Source organism: Pleurodeles waltl, chromosome 4_2 (genome assembly GCF_031143425.1).
Source record: "Pleurodeles waltl isolate 20211129_DDA chromosome 4_2, aPleWal1.hap1.20221129, whole genome shotgun sequence".
NCBI classification, from domain to species: domain Eukaryota; kingdom Metazoa; phylum Chordata; class Amphibia; order Caudata; family Salamandridae; genus Pleurodeles; species Pleurodeles waltl.
Genome location: NC_090443.1, coordinates 850,180,092 through 850,199,576, shown reverse-complemented (window position 1 = coordinate 850,199,576; position 19,485 = coordinate 850,180,092). Strand labels below are relative to the sequence as shown.

Sequence of the window (19,485 nt, the reverse complement as noted above, 5' to 3'; positions counted from 1 at the left end):
GAAACCAGCATTAATGGAGCATAGAGATCTCGGGGGACAGTACTTATGTATCCTTAAGTTTTAGTATTTCGGAGAAGTATCATGTAGCGGTGGTGGGTGATCGGTAGAGCTTTATAGATGGCTCTTTCACAGTGCTTAATTTGTGAATAAAAACGTGCCAGTGCCCAAAGGTGTCCTCTGAAACACACAGCTGCTGCAAACAAATGTGCGATCACTGAATACTGAGGCAGCATAAATACTGAGGCAGAATAATCCTAAAGCCATCTCGGGCATCTTTAATCCATTTACAGCCATCCCCTGCCCCTTCAGCTCACTCTTGCAGCTTTCTGCTTTCTCCCTTTTGATGCTGTTTCATTTTTCTACTCCTACGTCTTTCCCATACATGTCTTTTCCTCACAGTGCATGCTTGAGGCAGAAAAATAAGTGCCAGCCCTCAAAAATAAGTGCTGGTGCCCTGCACTGGAAACCACAGGCTCAAATTAAGCACTGCTCTTTTATTAACAGGGAGCCAGTGCAGTTGTTTGTGAAAGATTGATATTTTGGGATGTTTATTCTCAGGTGTGCCATGCATTTTATTCGTATTATTTGTGAAGGAGACTAGAATAAATCCAATCTTAATCTTATCAGGCAAAAACAAACAGTTATGTTACAATGTCACTGAAACACTTTGTAACATACACTTTATAAAAGAGAGCACGCAAAATAAACTGTCATTTATTTAAATTAATATAAACAGATACAATTAAAAAAAACTTTTGGATCTACTTCTAGGCGCGCATGAACAATGTGTAAAAGCTTTGTACTGTCAGTCAAAGTGAAGGAGCAAATAAGTAAAGTGAGGGAACTCATTGCCTCATGATTTACCCAGTGATTGACAGAAGCATATGTGAATTATATTTTAATAGAGCAGTGGATGAAGCCCATTGATGAAAATACTCTATATTTAGGCATATTAAGTATGTTTGTTCTTTGGGGTAAACCAGTGGTTTGGCAAGAAGGCATCTAAAGCTGTCTCAAAAGCTGTCTCAAAGGCCGGATCTAAAAATGGAAAATATGTAACACAGGAAATAAAAAGTTAAGCTCTGAGGTGAATTGGGAACATTATTATAAGCAGTGATAGTAGTACTTTTAGTAGTGGCAGCAGCAGCAACAGTAGTAGTAGTATAGTAACATTATTTGTAGAAGCAGAATTAGCAATCACCGTAGTATTAAGTATGGTAGTGGCTGTAATAGCACTGATAGCAGTTTCAATTATAGTAGTAGCATATGTGGAAGCAGCAGACTAGAAGTAGCAATAGTTGGAGTGCACTAGCGGTATTACCATGAGGTACGCTTACATATAATACATGCTTTCCTCATTACTGGCTCCTTATGCAATCACAATCCATGTTTAGATGTGGCATCATTAATGACTTCCTACGTGGGTGTTTAAAAATACTCTCTCCCGTACTAGTGGATATTTTTAAATTACATGTATGGCTCCTTTTCCAGCCTTTATTTTAAAATTAGTGTCTCTGGCAGCTATCATTCATTAACTAAAAATCAAATATCCACATAGAGCAGCAACAAATCTCCATGTTAGCACACACTGTTGAAAAAGTCCTTGAAATCTTAGTAACTGAAATGGCTTAAAACACCCTAAAAGCATAAATGCATCAGATGTGTGTGTGTGTTTATAAACACACACACACACACACACACACACACACACACACACACATATATATACATATATATGTATGTATATATGTATATGTATATACAAAGCTTAATTTAGAATTACAGGTGGGTCTGCAAGTAGCCAATTGGCTTTGCCCAGCTTCAAATGATCCTTATACAATATGGGGATTAGGTGGGAGGACACTGCCAAGGATGCACCTGGAACTGTCACCAAAGTGTGAACAGAAGCTGAAACAATACCATTTCTACACTAAGAGCTCCCTGGATGCTGTTAATGGCTGAACCTGAGGATGAATATTGCCTTTTGTTCAGCAGAGAGCTGTGGAATTCCACTGCAACACAAGGGGTTGTGTTCACTGTCAAAAGAAGGTCTTGCGCTAGGAATAAGCCTCTTCCACTTTTTACTTGGACAGAATATGACCACTGAGTCTTCCAAGCCACAGTTTGTTATAGGCACATGCCAATTGCATACTAGTCTGTCCAGTTTTAAAAGCATGCTGGATCATGTTTACTGAGTGCAAACCAGGAAAAGAAAGAAGGTATAATTATACCTGCTCCATGTTACAGGATATAAAAAGAGACCTTTCCTGGCCTGTACCTGAATTTCCATCACAAAGGTCATGGCCCAGGATTAATGAAGGCAGTCTCCTAAACAGACACACATTACAGTTGGACAGAACCTATTGTGACAATTCTGTGGTACTGGTTCTGCATCTGAATTGCTATCACAAAAAATATATCACATCATTCAAGATAACTGTATTAACCACAGGTTCAATTAACAACTGCTCAATTGAAAAAGGAAAACAACGAAAACATGATGAATCAGTATCTTAGATTAAAGACAGAAAGCAATCTTTACACACTTATACCTAGATATCGCCAGACTGAGTAAACCACCATATCAAACCCCATGGAAAAACATTAAATATGTGGTATACTTAACATTTTAGCATCATTTTGTCAAATGTATTAAGCATTACAAGAGAGAACTAATTGGCATGTTGGACGAGGTAGCCGTTTGTGCCTACGTGAAGGAATAAACACTTCACATTACAATACACAATAGTACAGAACACCTTATAAATGCACAATGCAGTGATTTCCTCTTGCAAATGAATTAATGGTCAAGCTGTATAAGAGGCACTGACGCTGATGGGCCCAAAGTAAAACCTATCTGTGAGAGCCATTTTCAGAGAAGGCATAACTTCACTTTTCAACCACCACCTGAAAATAAACATGCATGCATGACATCTACTCTTCCCAACAGACTGGAAGAGACAGAGTACCCTAATGATAACCATGCACGCTCTCCAAAGCCCCTTCCTAGGGATGTTGAACCAACATTCCTTCCATGTCATGAGTGATGAGGGCTCCCTAATGAATACCAAGGAAATTATGTCAAATGGGAGATTCAAGATCAACGGATTCCTTATCCCACTGCTCGTACTATGAAGTTCTGTCTTAAAAAAGTCCTAGAGCATTAATTTCTATTTCAGGCCGGAAAGGGCAGGCAGGTATTTTCCCGGTTATTTCACGGACACATGCCATATCAGGGGATAGTTTTGCTTGCCCGGTAGGCTGGAAGATAGAATGGTTTGGAGGGTGGAGGCTAGTTTTGGATTGCTTAATACTAAGTGCCTCACTTACGAGGCCCATGGAGCAGGGTGGTGTAGCAAGTGCCTTGCTGTGCTTCTCTGCGTCACTGGGAAAGGGCAGAAATATGCTGTATCTGCAAGATATAGTGCATTTCTGTCCTGTCCCCCAGCACTGACGCATAAATTGCTGCCTAGCACAAACACAAGCACCCTTGCGTCATGGTGCAAGGGTGTCTGCGTTGTGGAGATGATTGTTTTTGTGCAGCAAGGAATATCTTCCTGCTCGAAAACATTCACAGGAGTTGTTTCCCCTCTTTCTCTGTGTGGTGCAAAATGCAGCACACAGAGAAAGAGAAAAAAGCGGGTAGAAATAAATATATTTTTCCCTGTTGCGTCATTCGTATGCCACCCCTGAGGTGGCGTAGAAATCTGACACATTCCCCGACTTGTAAATCTGGAAATGCATCCGATTCCTTAGGGTTTCATGGGTGTTGCATGGGAACACCCCATGCAACACCCATGGAACACACCTTTCAGGGAGTGTTATGCGTGAAAGGGGTTCATATTTACAATGCCATGAAAAGCCACGCAAGATGGCTTTGCGTGGCCTGGTAAGTATGGACTGGCACCCTCTGCCACCAGAGCATTAAAAAAAATGACGCTCCAGTTGTGCAGTGTACCACTATGGCCTTGTAAATGATGCCCTAGATGAGCAGTCTCCACTCTTTACTAGGTCTGGAAGACAAAGAAAGTCATGTATACAGCACCTATTGTTCCAACAGGTGGTTGCAGGCATTGACCTCTGCTACCCTGGTGAACCAAATTCACTATTTAGAGATAGCTGCCTGCCCTAAGCGGGTACTGAGGTGGCTGCCTTTCCAGCACTGAAGGTTTGCTGAGTGAGAAGTGAGAGTTTAATTTCTCATTACAATGGTCCACTGTGCGGGAAGTTTTCTCCCTCCCTGTGGGGGCTATTCTAAATTTTTCACTCCCATGCTTTGCAAGGCAGAAACGGAAGGTGACAATAAGGGATGGCGGTGCACCTTCAAAAGGGCGGGGTGACTGACACTGTTACCTAGTGTAGGAAAGTCCTTTTTTTTTGCCTGATCACCCCCACTCTTTCTGGATAGGTACTGGTGGTTACTGACTCTTGGCTGTGCCCTGGGTACTGCTTACCAGTCCCAGGGCCAGTGCTCTGTGTAAAATGGATATGCAAATTAGGCTAATTATAATTGGCTAAGTTAACCTACCTATAAGTCCCTAGTATATGGTAGGGCATGTAGGTTTAGGGACCACAGCATAGGTGGTGCACACCTAGGTGCACTGCTGAGGTGCCCAGTGTCATTTTAAAAGCAAGCCTGCCTTGCTGGCTGCTTTTAAATTAAAGTTATATGCAAATTCGACTTTGGAATTAAAGGTACTTCCAAAGTCTTAAACTACCTTATTTTTACATATAAGTCACCCCTAAGGTGTGCCCTATGTGCCCCTAGGGCTGGGTGCCATGTAACTATAAGCAGGGACTTTATAAAAATAGATTTATAAGCCCTGGTGAGGTAAAAACAGCCAAATTAGTTTTTCCCTCATTGAAGTAAATGGACTTCATAGGCTAGAATGGGCAGACTTTATTTTAAATTTTAAAGTCTCCTTAAATGTTACATACCAAGAATTTGGTATCAAATTAATTGTTGTAATAAATCCCACAACTTCCAGTTGTGGGATTTAATATAACTTGTTCAGGTAAAAAGTTTAGACATTACATAAAAAGTTGCCAATTTCAGCTCTGCATTGTTTTTGCTGCTGTGCTCTGATTGGCCAGCCTGCAGCAGCTTCTGCCAGGCTACCTTGATGAGGTGTGAAGTGGCCTGACTTCACACAAAGGAATGTGCTTGGGGGAGAGAAATCTCCCCTCAGCAGATGGTGAGGCAGGAAGGGGGAGGGCGGCCAAACTGGTCTTCAAAGGCAGAGAAGGACATTTGGAGCACCCAGCAACACCCCCACATCCTGCAACCCCAGACAATTAGGTGCCCCCTTAATTAGATTAGGAGAGGGCAGGAGAGGGGTGTGTTTATGATTTTTAGCCACACCAGTGGGTGGGCTCAGCCAGATCTATCCTCCAAAAATCAGATTCATCCATTTTGGATTTTTAGAGACTGTTGCCTTCTGGGATGGATTTTTGCCACACTTCCCAGGAAGTGGTCATCACAGGGGGACGACCCTGTCCCTGATTGGAGAACCAGGACCCCCCTGCTTTTCACCCAGGAGCAAGGATAAAAGTGGCAGACCTGCACCCACACCTCAGATCCCCACCAAATTTCAAGAAGAAGGAACTACAAGGAGAAGAAGGACTGCCCTGCTGGACCCCTGGCCTGCACCTGGACCCTGCACTCAGAAAGACTGCACCAGCTGCACACTTGGGCTTCACCACAAGAAGGACTTTGCCTGGCTTCAACTGGTTCAAGGAGGGACTCCCTGTTTGCTACAGGTGAAAAATTGCTATCCAGAGTCCCCTGCACCAACTCCTGAAAAAGTGACCAGCTGACCACTGTCCAGTGGCCAAAAAGGAGTTTGCGCCAGGTGCATTCTGGGAGTTGAAGTCCGCACTTCCCAAGGACCATCACAGAACTTCTGGACCCTTGGGGTGAGCTGTGGACCCCAAAAGAACCTTAAAAGAACATCTGGGTGAAGCCCCAGAAGTTTGGAAAAGATTTGAGAATTTTTGAAAAAAAGCTCCATAAAGTGACCGACCCGACGCGGAAATTCTAGCCGGCTTGCCTCAACCGCGACCCGGCCTGACTTCGTGGTTCGTCCCTGTAAAGAAAGGTAAAAATCACCACCGAGGAAACCGACTTCGCGTATCCGGACAAGGGCTCCAGGAGGTCGGATTCAACTGGCAGGTTCGTCCCGGGGAAGAAAAACATCAAAAAAGAGACTAAGTCAGAAGGTAACTTTTTAACCGAGGCCTCCCGCGACTTGTAGCCAAGCAGGGCTCCATCGCGGTCGGCCTGAAAGTTTGACTTTGTCCCGGTTCTGGTGCAACCAGATGACCCGATTGGCGCTTTTTGTTTCTAAGCGCTAGAAAATAATAATACTTAAAAAATTCATATCTCCGGTTCCCCTGAACCGATTTTAATCGTTTTTGTGTCATTTTAAAGATAAAAATATAAGCTATTTTTATAAATTGGTTTTGGATTTTTAAACTGTTTCCTGTGTTTTATTTAATTACTGTTTTGTGATATTTGAATGCTTTACACTTTGTCTCCTAAGTTAAGCCTTGACGCTCGTTGCCAAGCTACCAAGGGTTGAGCTGGGATTAATTTACTGAGACCTAACTGTACCTATGTGGAGGTTAGTGGCTTGTTGCTAGGTGTAGGTACCTACCTGCCCTACCAATAACCCATTTTCCAACATAATTGGAAGCAGCGACGGGATCCTGTACTTGTGTTCAATATCACGTTACAGTTTTAGGTAAAACAAATTAAAAATCCTTTAAATTGTCCTAGTGCAAAAATTCTTTTTAATTTTTAATTTGGATTAATTTCAATTATTGAATTTTTGTAATTTTTCTAAATTCTTGTTCCCAATTTTTGCAAAAAGTTTTTGTTGACACAAAACTAGGGAACCATGGAGCTTGATCTGGCTAGCCTACCCACACTGACAGTAGTCCAGCTTAGGGGGTTGTGTATTGAAAGAGGGTTGCCTGCAACCACTAATCTCAGGAAGGAAATCCTGATTAAATCCCTGACAGCATGGGCTGAGGCCCAAGAGGTAGAGACAGAGGAAGCTCCAGAGGAGGAAGAAAAAGGGGAAGATGCTAGCTCTAACCTTTCAGGGGAGGGAAGGCATCAGACCCCAAGTGAGGAAGAGGAGGAACGGTCCTCAGTGGATACAGTCACTAGGGGCAGACCCAAAGCTAGTGGTAGGAAGGGGGTCCTTTCAGGAGGAGAGAACCCATCCATCAGAGAAAGAGAGCTGGAAGCCCAGCTAGCCTACATAGCTTTGGAAGCAGATAAGCTTGCCCTAGAAAAGAAAAAGTGGGCAAGCAAAGAAAAAAAAGATGGAGGCAGCGAGAAAGAGACTGAGGTGTCCCTGGGTGGGGGTTTTGCCCCCAGATTACCCAAAGGGGTGGTTCCTGCCTATGTAGAGGGGGATGACATAGATAAGTGGCTGGGGGCCTTTGAGAGGGCCCTCAGATGAGGAAAGTCAAGCCTCAGTACTGGGGTTCACTCCTTTGGGAGTTAGTTCCCAACTCTGGGAGGGATAGGCTCCTAACCATGAGTGGGGAGGATGCAGACTCATACCCCAGTATGAAGAGTTGCTTGACTAAAAAGTTTGGTCTAACCCCAGAGCAGTATAGGCTTAAGTTTAGGGACACCCAAAAGACAAGCACCCAGTCCTGGGTGGACTTTGTGGACATTTCAGTAAAGGCACTGGAGGGCTGGATACAGGGCAACAGGGTAAGTACCTTTGAGGGGCTGTACAATTTGATTATGAGGGAGCACCTTCTAACTAATTGTGTCCAAGAGAGGCTCCGCCAGTATCTAGTAGACTCTAGGTTGACCAACCCCAGAGAGCTGGGGGAGGCAGCAGATGACTGGTTAAGAACTAGGGTTAACCAGAAACCCCCAGGGGGTGATCAGAAAAAGGGAGGACATGGTTCTTCTCAGGGGAAGAACCAGGGGAAAGATGACAAAAAACCCAAAGAGTCCTCACAAGAGTCCCCAAAAACTTCTCAGGGAGGGGGAGCCCCGAGCCAATTCACTTTTAAAGGGAAAGGGTATCAGGGAAAGAATTATGATCCTGCTAAAGCAGGAAAGTTTCAGGAGCTTGCTAAGGCCGGCAAGTGTTTTGACTGTCATCAGCCAGGACATAAAAGAGGAGATGCTATCTGCTCCAAGAAGCCCCCCACTGGTGGGCAATCCCAGGGGATTGCTAGTGTAGGGTTGGGGGTGGAAGTTGGCCCAGGGGTGGAATCAGGGTACACTGAGGTCACCTTAGTATCCGTGGGTGGGGTGGACATTCCAACTATGGCCACCTTACCTCCCATCATGGAGAGGTATAGGCAGAGGCCTAAAGTCAATGGGACTGAAGTGGAAGCTCTGAGAGATACAGGAGCCAGTGTGACAATGGTCGCAGAAAAGCTGGTTTCTCCAGAGCAGGTCTTACCTGGTGTCTTCCACCAGGTGACTTATGCAGATACCAGAACCAAACTCCATCCCATGGCTATGGTGAGTCTGGAATGGGGAGGTGTGACTGGCCATAAAAAAAGTAGCTGTAGCTCCTGCCCTCCCAGTAGAGTGTCTACTGGGGAATGATCTTGAAGCATCTGAGTGGTCAGAAGTGGAAAGAAGGGTCCATGCACAGATGCTGGACCTCCCTGAATGGGTGTGTGCTGTGACCAGGTCACAGGCGGCACAACAGGGGAATGCTGGACACTTGGACCCTGGAACAATGGGCCAAGCCTCCAAGAAAAAGAGAAAAGGCACTGGGTCTGGCTTGCCAGCCCCAACAAGTACAGAGGGTCAGGAAGAATCCAACCCTGAGGGGGAGGATCTGAACTCTGAGGGAGGGACACCTTCCCTGCAAACTCTGCCTGACTTGGCAGAACTGCAAGGGGCAGGTGGGCCCACCAGAGAAGATTTGTGCCAGGGACAAAGAGAGTGTCCCACTCTTGAGGGCCTGAGGCAGACTGCTGCCAGGCAAGAACAAGGGGATACCAGTGGTACCCACAAGGTTTACTGGGAGGATGGAGTTCTCTACACTGAGGCAAGGGCCCTTAAAGAAGGGGCTAGTAGGAGAGTAGTGGTCCCCCAAAAGTATAGAGAATTCCTCCTTACCTTAAACCATGATATCCCCTTAGCTGGTCATTTGGGACAGACCAAGACCTGGAGCAGGCTGGTCAACCATTTTTATTGGCCCGAAATGTCAGAAAAAGTCAGGGAGTTTTGCAGCTCCTGTGTCACCTGTCAAGCCAGTGGCAAGACAGGGGGCAAGCCAAAGGCTCCCTTGATTCCACTGCCAGTGGTTGGGACTCCCTTTGAGAGGGTGGGGATTGACATTGTTGGTCCCCTAGACCCACCAACTGCTTCAGGTAACAGGTACATTGTGGTGGTAGTGGACCATGCCACCAGGTACCCTGAGGCAATACCCCTCCGGACAGTCACTGCTCCCACAGTGGCTAGGGCCCTACTTGGTGTGTTCACCAGAGTGGGATTCCCAAAGGAGGTGGTCTCAGATAGGGGCACAAACTTTATGTCAGCCTATCTGAAAGCCATGTGGGAGGAGTGTGGTGTTACTTATAAGTTCAGCACACCCTACCATCCACAGACCAATGGTCTGGTGGAAAGATTCAATAAGACCCTGAAGGGCATGATCATGGGTTTGTCTGACAAACTCAGGAGGAGATGGGATGTCCTCCTCCCATGCCTGCTGTTTGCCTACAGGGAGGTGCCACAGAAGGGGGTTGGATTCAGCCCCTTTGAGTTACTGTTTGGGCACCCTGTAAGAGGCCCATTGTGCTTGGTGAGAGAGTCTTGGGAAAAGCCTCTCAAGGAATCCAAGGAGAATGTGCTGGATTATGTACTAGGCCTGCGGTCTCGCATGGCTGAGTATATGAAGAAGGCAAGCAGAAACCTGGAGGCCTGTCAGGAGCTCATGAAGCTCTGGCATGATCAAAAGGCTACCATGCCTGAGTATCACCCAGTGCAGCTGGTGTGGGTTTTGGAGCCCATGGCTCCTAGGGCACTACAGGCCAAATGGACTGGGCCCTATCCAATCCTAGAGAAAAAAGGTGAGGTCACCTACTTGGTGGACCTTGGCACCCCCAGGAATCCTCACAGGATCCTACATGTAAACAGGATGAAACCCCACTATGACAGGGCAGACATGACCATGCTGATGGTCACTGATGAAGGGAAGGAGGAGGAGGGTGAACCTCTGCCAGACCTCCTGTCCTCAAAGGCAAAAGATGGGTCAGTGGAGGGAGTGGTACTCTCTCCCAAATTGACAGATCAGCAACAACAAGACTGTAAGCAAGTCTTGGGACAGTTTGCTAGTCTGTTCTCCCTGACCCCTGGACTCACCAATTGGTGTGTCCATGATGTTGACACTGGTGACAGCTTGCCTGTCACGAACAAGCTGTACAGGCTGTCTGACCAGGTCAAGGCCAACATCAAAGCTGAAGTGGCTAAGATGTTGGACCTGAAGGTAATTGAGCCCTCTGATAGTCCTTGGTCCAGTCCAGTGGTACTGGTGCCCAAAGCTAATCCCCAAGGTGGGAAGAAAGAATTAAGATTCTGTGTGGACTACAGAGGTCTAAATGCAGTCACTAGGACTGATGCTCACCCCATACCTAGAGCTGATGAGCTCATTGACAGGTTGGGGGCTGCCAAATTCCTGAGCACATTTGATCTGACCTCAGGATATTGGCAGATTGCCTTAAGTCCAAGAGCTAAGGAGAGGTCAGCATTTTCCACACCAGAGGGCCACTTTCAGTTCAAGGTGATGCCCTTCGGGATGAAAAATGCTCCTGCCACCTTCCAACGGTTGGTGAATAGAGTCCTATCTGGGTTGGAATCTTTTAGTGCAGCTTATCTGGATGATATAGCTGTATTTAGTTCCACCTGGAGGGACCACCTGGTCCACCTGAAGGAAGTGCTTCAGGCCCTGCTTCAAGCAGGCCTGACTATCAAGGCAAGCAAGTGCCAGATAGGGCAAAGTTCTGTTGTGTACCTGGGCCACCTTGTTGGTGGAGGCCATGTACAACCTCTCCAGCCCAAGATCCAGACTATCCTGGATTGGGAGGCTCCAAAAACCCAGACTCAGGTCAGGGCCTTTCTTGGCCTGACTGGGTATTACAGGAGGTTTGTTCAAAATTTTGGGACCATAGTGGCCCCTCTAACTGAGCTTACCTCCAAGAAACAGCCCAAGAAAGTCATTTGGACCCCAGAGTGTCAAAAAGCTTTTGACACCCTAAAACAGGCTATGTGTTCAGCACCAGTGTTACTGGCCCCTGACTATAGCAAGGAATTTGTAGTGCAAACAGATGCTTCAGAGGAAGGGATTGGGGCAGTGTTAGCACAAGTTAATGAAGAGGGCCATGATCACCCAGTTGCCTTCATCAGCAGGCGACTACTCCTCAGAGAGAAAAAATGGAGTGCCATTGAGAGGGAGGCCTTTGCTGTGGTTTGGTCCCTGAAGAAGTTGAGGCCTTACTTGTTTGGCACTCACTTCCGTGTACAAACTGACCACAGACCTCTCAGATGGTTGATGCAGATGAGGGGGGAGAACCCAAAACTGTTAAGGTGGTCCATTTCCCTACAGGGGATGGACTTCACAGTGGAGCACAGACCTGGGACTGCTCATGCCAATGCAGATGGCCTTTCTAGGTTTTTCCACTTAGCTGATGAGGACTACCAGGGTGTAGGTTAGTACCCATCACCTTTCATCTGGGGGGGGGGGCAGTGTAGGAAAGTCCTTTTTTTTTGCCTGATCACCCCCACTCTTTCTGGATAGGTACTGGTGGTTACTGACTCTTGGCTGTGCCCTGGGTACTGCTTACCAGTCCCAGGGCCAGTGCTCTGTGTAAAATGGATATGCAAATTAGGCTAATTATAATTGGCTAAGTTAACCTACCTATAAGTCCCTAGTATATGGTAGGGCATGTAGGTTTAGGGACCACAGCATAGGTGGTGCACACCTAGGTGCACTGCTGAGGTGCCCAGTGTCATTTTAAAAGCAAGCCTGCCTTGCTGGCTGCTTTTAAATTAAAATTATATGCAAATTCGACTTTGGAATTAAAGGTACTTCCAAAGTCTTAAACTACCTTATTTTTACATATAAGTCACCCCTAAGGTGTGCCCTATGTGCCCCTAGGGCTGGGTGCCATGTAACTATAAGCAGGGACTTTATAAAAATAGATTTATAAGCCCTGGTGAGGTAAAAACAGCCAAATTCGTTTTTCCCTCATTGAAGTAAATGGCCTTCATAGGCTAGAATGGGCAGACTTTATTTTAAATTTTAAAGTCTCCTTAAATGTTACATACCAAGAATTTGGTATCAAATTAATTGTTGTAATAAATCCCACAACTTCCAGTTGTTGGATTTAATATAACTTGTTCAGGTAAAAAGTTTAGACATTACATAAAAAGTTGCCAATTTCAGCTCTGCATTGTTTTTGCTGCTGTGCTCTGATTGGCCAGCCTGCAGCAGCTTCTGCCAGGCTACCTTGATGAGGTGTGAAGTGGCCTGACTTCACACAAAGGAATGTGCTTGGGGGAGAGAAATCTCCCCTCAGCAGATGGTGAGGCAGGAAGGGGGAGGGCGGCCAAACTGGTCTTCAAAGGCAGAGAAGGACATTTGGAGGACCCAGCAACACCCCCACATCCTGCAACCCCAGACAATTAGGTGCCCCCTTAATTAGATTAGGAGAGGGGTGTGTTTATGATTTTTAGCCACACCAGTGGGTGGGCTCAGCCAGATCTATCCTCCAAAAATCAGATTCATCCATTTTGGATTTTTAGAGACTGTTGCCTTCTGGGATGGATTTTTGCCACACTTCCCAGGAAGTGGTCATCACAGGGGGACGACCCTGTCCCTGATTGGAGAACCAGGACCCCCCTGGTTTTCACCCAGGAGCAAGGATAAAAGTGGCAGACCTGCACCCACACCTCAGATCCCCACCAAATTTCAAGAAGAAGGAACTACAAGGAGAAGAAGGACTGCCCTGCTGGATCCCTGGCCTGCACCTGGACCCTGCACTCAGAAAGACTGCACCAGCTGCACACTTGGGCTTCACCACAAGAAGGACTTTGCCTGGCTTCAACTGGTTCAAGGAGGGACTCCCTGTTTGCTACAGGTGAAAAATTGCTATCCAGAGTCCCCTGCACCAACTCCTGAAAAAGTGACCAGCTGACCACTGTCCAGTGGCCAAAAAGGAGTTTGCGCCAGGTGCATTCTGGGAGTTGAAGTCCGCACTTCCCAAGGACCATCACAGAACTTCTGGACCCTTGGGGTGAGCTGTGGACCCCAAAAGAACCTTAAAAGAACATATGGGTGAAGCCCCAGAAGTTTGGAAAAGATTGGAGAATTTTTGAAAAAAAGCTCCATAAAGTGACCGACCCGACGCGGAAATTCTAGCCGGCTTGCCTCAACCGCGACCCGGCCTGACTTCGTGGTTCGTCCCGGTAAAGAAAAACATCCAAAAAAGAGACTAAGTCCGAAGGTAAAAAGTTGACCGGGACCTCCCAGCCATCGTATCCGAGAAGGGCTCCACGGACGTCGGATCAAGATCCAGGTTTACCCCAGTCGAAGGATTTTCATCTCGAAAAAACGACTAAGTCCGAAGGTAAAAATCACCACCAAGGAAACCGACTTCGCGTATCCGGACAAGGGCTCCAGGAGGTCGGATTCAACTGGCAGGTTCGTCCCGGGGAAGAAAAACATCAAAAAAGAGACTAAGTCAGAAGGTAACTTTTTAACCGAGGCCTCCCGCGACTTGTAGCCGAGCAGGGCTCCATCGCGGTCGGCCTGAAAGTTTGACTTTGTCCCAGTCCTGGTGCAACCAGATGACCCGATTGGCGCTTTTTGTTTCTAAGCGCTAGAAAATAATAATACTTTAAAAATTCATATCTCCGGTTCCCCTGAACCGATTTTAATAGTTTTTGTGTCATTTTAAAGATAAAAATATAAGCTATTTTTATAAATTGGTTTTGGATTTTTAAACTGTTTCCTGTGTTTTATTTAATTACTGTTTTGTGATATTTGAATGCTTTACACTTTGTCTCCTAAGTTAAGCCTTGACGCTCGTTGCCAAGCTACCAAGGGTTGAGCTGGGATTAATTTACTGAGACCTAACTGTACCTATGTGGAGGTTAGTGGCTTGTTGCTAGGTGTAGGTACCTACCTGCCCTACCAATAACCCATTTTCCAACACCTAGCATCCCCTTTTTTAATGGCCCACCAAGTCAAAGGTTTACATTAACAGAGCCAGTGGCAGCTCCGCCCTTGTAAACAAAGCACTTTCCATGACTTGAAAGAGTGGGAGAACTGAGAGATTGACTGGGGGAGAGTTGGTGGGCACTGACGTACTCTAAATAAGATCCTATGTATTAAGTAGTACAAATGATTGGCATTGAGTGAAGATAATTTCTGGTGGTGAGCTGCCTTATTAATTATTAAGAGCAGAGTGGTGGCTTCAGATCTGCTCATTTAGTTTTTAAAATGTCTCAGAGCCCACAGGTCCTTCCGCATTTTCAGTGTGGTAAACAGTAGCAAAAAGGGAATACACTGCCATTAATTTGTATTGATGCCACCTACTAGTCTGTGCTTTTCGTAATCTAATTTCCAAACCGAATTTTATTTTTTTACATTTAGAAATTTGCTCAGAAATTACATTTTTACCTGGTCTTTTTCTTGACTAGCACTTCCTGATTTATAGAATGGTAAATAAATGAACCCTGCATTCCCAGAGTGCACTGAATTGGACTTTCGTGTGGAGGAGTTATCTCACTTCATAACATTAACAGTGTGATGTAAACAAATAATCAATAAAGCCAAAATAACTGGATAGTCATAAGCTGACTGATGTTCCTGTGACCGATTTCACGCAAACGAAGTATAACAAATCTTAATGTGAAAGTTTCTTCTGTTTTTAAACTTTCCATCACAAACCACAGAGCTAAAAGGAGGTTTTCTGGAAGTGCCCATGCAAATAGATTCAAGAACTCGAGATTAAAATGGCATTTTCGCAAAAGCATTCAGGACTAATTAAGGAGTACTTCTGTGTACTCTTTTGCATACTATTGCATGCCTTTGCGAACTGGCCCTAAAATATATGAAATGGGAAAAATAGTGGCCCCTTTGCACTTTTACTAATAGTGAGTTGGATGTATCGGGGCTAATTCACAGGGGCATGTACGAGTATTTTAAAAGTATTCCTGTAATACAACTTCCAGTACTTATAAATGCTTTTGTGAATCAGTGCCTAGTTGTTCTCGTTTACAGCAAACATGACTCTAAACAGCAAATCACTTCACATATGATAATATTAGAATTGAAAGATGCTCAAGCTAAAACATAACGGTGAGAAAAATCAGAAATCCATCAATAGAAAAATTGTTCCTTTATTATAAACGTCAACTAAAGTGGAGCAGTGCCCTAAGGTTGATTGGTGAAGAGAAAGTATTCAGCCGCAAAGATTTTTCTGAACTGTAGCAGCTCTCAAACAATTGAAGATGAGTTCTGCAATACTCGGGTCTGCTGTTTCCTTTTCTGTACCTTATACATGAGTAATGAATTCTCCCAGGAGAAAGTGGAGTTCTTTTTGGATTCACAGGACCCTTTACATCCAAACTCCGAGGTCAATAGAAAAACATCTTCCATAAGATAAGGAAGGTTATTTTTTTATACAAGCAGGTTTGAAGTCTCAGAGGACCAAGCAATTGTCCTAAAAGGGGAACTAGCAGAACACTGGGGGTGAAACTTGACCAATATTTAACATGTTATAACAAACCAAAAATAAAACTTTTAACCCTCCCCATAGTTGCCCCAAAGCAATGCAATCCCCATACCTACTGGCATCGGCCTTCAACAAGAATGATTTGTATACAGAAAATCTGTGAACACCACTCCACACCCAACTCCATCCCCAGCTGTTACATTCAACCCAGTCCACTTGAAGTGGACTCCAGAAGCATCTGCTAGTACTGTCCAAGGATAGATTCCTTAGCGGATGAGTTGCTGTATCAGAAATGTATCTCTTTAGGAAAAGTAACAAGTGTACAATGTCTTATTGATTCACATACGCAGAATTAGTGATCTCATATCAACTCCCTTCCCACCTTCTTCACCATTATCGATCCACCAAAAATTTGGAAAATTGAAAAAAAGCTGTGTGACGGTGATGGTTTTCAATGTACAGAGATGTTCACTGGGCCTGAGGTCATCTCAAATTTTACTGACAGTGCTACGTCAAAATGGCAGAGGTGAAGCCCAAGGCCATCCTGACAGATGCCGTACCAGCTGTCAAATTCTACATCAGTCCCTTTGACAGGACACAGTGATAGCCTTGCGCCCTCAGTATTGGGGCCTGCACTGAAAACACTAACTCATACCATTTGTTTGTTTTTCAGGACATATCCCACAGCAGATGTCAGAAATCTACAGTTCAAACTTAGAAGAAATCAGAGATAAACATTTGAAGTAGATGGATTTCTTCACACCAAGTCTTACATTCTCTCCAAACAGCAGCATATCTCATAGCTCTTATCCTCATTACATCTCTTATTCCTGGAAACCAACACTAGCTGCACCCATCAAACCCAAGAACTACCCATTATGGTTGATTACGCCATTTTCGCACATGCGATCTTTATTGAATTACAAATAAATGGTTCTCCAACAACATGATATGCTTCCCCTAACAGGTGACCAATATATCTACTAGCACATATTAACATACCTACCTAATATATTTTTTTGCCAAAATACAATTGCCGTCTTCTGATAATGACCCTGGAGCAAGGGGTATAAAAGGAGATGGCAGATGCACTAAAACACAGGATATCAAAATCAGATAGAGTGGTAACATTTATTTACAAAACCATGTACAAAAAACAGAGAATCTTGTGCCAAGCGATCTGAGGGTTCCTCAGTGGTATTGCCAACGGGAGGTTCCATACCTTTCGGTGACCAGAAGCACAAATGTCTTCTGTATAGCAGGTGTTTTTCTTTCACAAAGCCATATTGTTTTTAGGCTAAATTCAAAATGAGCACTCTAGCTTAAAAAAGAAAGCAAATGCCAGGTCTTCGAAGAATCTTTAGTTTAATAACTTGCATATCTGTACTGGATAGGAGGCGAAACAAGCTCTGCCAAAAAAACAACAGACATTTAGGACCCACGATGATATTCACTTCAAGGGAGTGGAAGACTATTTTGTCTTTTTGAAGAAATTTTACTCTCCTTCAATTGTAAACAATATTTGCAAAAAATATCTCTCATAGTGGTATTTCATGAACATTGATATCTGCGAGCAGGCTATGTGATGAGGTAAAATACTGTCACTAGCATCTGGAAAAATAAGTTATATACAGTGCTTTAAATGGGCCGGTACTCTCCGGTACTGAGTACCGGCACTTTTTTATTTTGAGAGGGAGAGTACCGGCACATCTCAAGAAAAATGTAATACTTTTAATTGGAGAGTACCGGCACTTCTCAGAAACAAGCAGGTACTCTATTACAGAGTACCTGCACTTCTATTTTTCCATTTAAAGCACTGGTTATATATATGCATTACAAGTTACTTGGATTCCGACAGCTGCCCATTTATAAACATTTATAATGTGAACGAACAGGGTAATGGGAAGTTTTAAGTCAGTATACTGAATCTAAAACGGTATCATGATTGTGAAAGTACATAGTCATATCTTTTGGTGTGTGTGTCTCACTGCGTCAATGATCATGCTGAGCATGTCCATTTCTGGTCTGGGTGTATGGGGGTGGGGCCGAGAGAGAAAGAGAGGCTGGAAGTAAAAGACAGTAATCTTACACACTGATGAACAAAAAATGCTAATATTTTTAAAGAGGGATAATTTTGCTAACGGTTACGAGAACACGAGTTTGATTTTGCTCCTAAAGTCCACTGCTATATGGAATAATTTGCTTTGCATTTGCCTGAATAAAAGATACAACATTTAGAAGCTCGATGCATGTTTATCCATCATGCTTTTCTAATTTTTTCTCTATTACTCCCACGAGTGCAATCACACAGCTTGACTGGCACTTTTGCATGGCTAGGAGGCGATCTTTCCCATTTTTAAGTTTGAAATAATGTCCCTTAAAATAAGAAATCAATGTAACTGGCCTCTTACAAATGAATCGAGAGCTTGACAGCAGGTATGTGTGATACAGTCAAGTCAAGTTACATCCTAAGAACTTTTTGATGCCATCCTAACTTTCAGAAGCACGTGCCACTGTAGGATCTAAGTCATTCTTGTGATAGTTTTACTTACGTGATTGTATCTTCCTCTAATGCCTACTGTGGGCTCTCTGCTCTTCAAAGGACGCCTTTGCTGATTGTTCACGTAGACTCTTCCATGAGGAACAGAAGTGACGTATCTGATGTCCAGAGCTGTAATACAAAACAATTGTTTTCGGTTAACATCTTGAGCCTGCTTTTGAGATATAAATGTAAACTTTATGTTTCAGAAACAAAAATGCATTTGATTGGTCACCTGGTGGGCTAAGTTGGTGCTGTGTAAGGGTGTGTCAAATTTCGTATATTTTGTATTGAATATTCAGTGTAATTCCGTCGAGTTACTCAAGTGAGTTAAATTCACCTAATGCCCTCTCATCATTGGGCAAGGCTGCGAATATTAAAGAAGCACCCCATCCCAGGGCTTTTTCACTTTTAATCTCTACTACATTTCTGAACATCTGGAGAGACTAAACTCTCCTAAAATATCGGGCAGGTCAGAGATTAAGCCCCTGACCACCTCTTGTGCAAGCTAGGGGCCTTAATATCTTACCCATACATGGCGCAAGATAGAAGAAAAGCGAAACAAAAATCCACCCAACCACCATGCAGCTGTGGTGGGGGATAGATAGATAGATAGATAGATAGATAGATAGATAGATAGATAGATAGATAGATAGATAGATAGATAGATAGATAGATGATAGATAGATAGATAACCCTCTCTTTGGCAAGTTGCAGGGAATTGCACAAAATATCCACTGTTTTGGGCAAGATAGGGGGCATTCCAAGCATCGTACACCTGGCCAGTTTAGGGTGGTTGAGGTGCATCATGTACCCCTGCTCTTGGCAATGGTGAAAGGGCAAGAAAGCATCCTTGTGAGCGAAGACCTCCTGCCTAATCACTGTGCATTGTGGAACGCAGGTCTAAACATGAACATCCTTGAGCAAGAAGAGGGGAAGAACAGAGGCTTCCCTGTGTTTGGCTTCTGAAGGGGATGAACAAAGTACTCACACAGAGGAATGGACACTCAATACCGCCTCCCCCCAATTTGAAAAGACAGGGAAACAGAAGTGCACACTCCAACCCTTGACCAAGGCAATGAGGACAACAACCAACCACTACCCCTTTTCAAACTGAAAGGTAAGTTAGATAGAGTCAGTTATGTGAAACTAAAACAAAAAAACAAAAAACTGTAGCATATTTTTGATATTTATGTTTTTATTGCTAATAACAT

General features: G+C 44.3%; 1 protein-coding gene across 1 annotated transcript in view; it reads right to left on the bottom strand.

Moving 5' to 3' along the window:
• The window catches only part of DAB1 (DAB adaptor protein 1), a 3,348,596-nt gene that overhangs the window by 921,628 nt on the left and 2,407,483 nt on the right, over positions 1 to 19,485 (bottom strand). Inside the window, exon 6 of the mRNA XM_069232585.1 lies at positions 18,285 to 18,403. The gene's annotated coding sequence lies outside the window, so the exon portion shown is untranslated. The remainder of the gene's footprint in view (positions 1 to 18,284; positions 18,404 to 19,485) is intronic.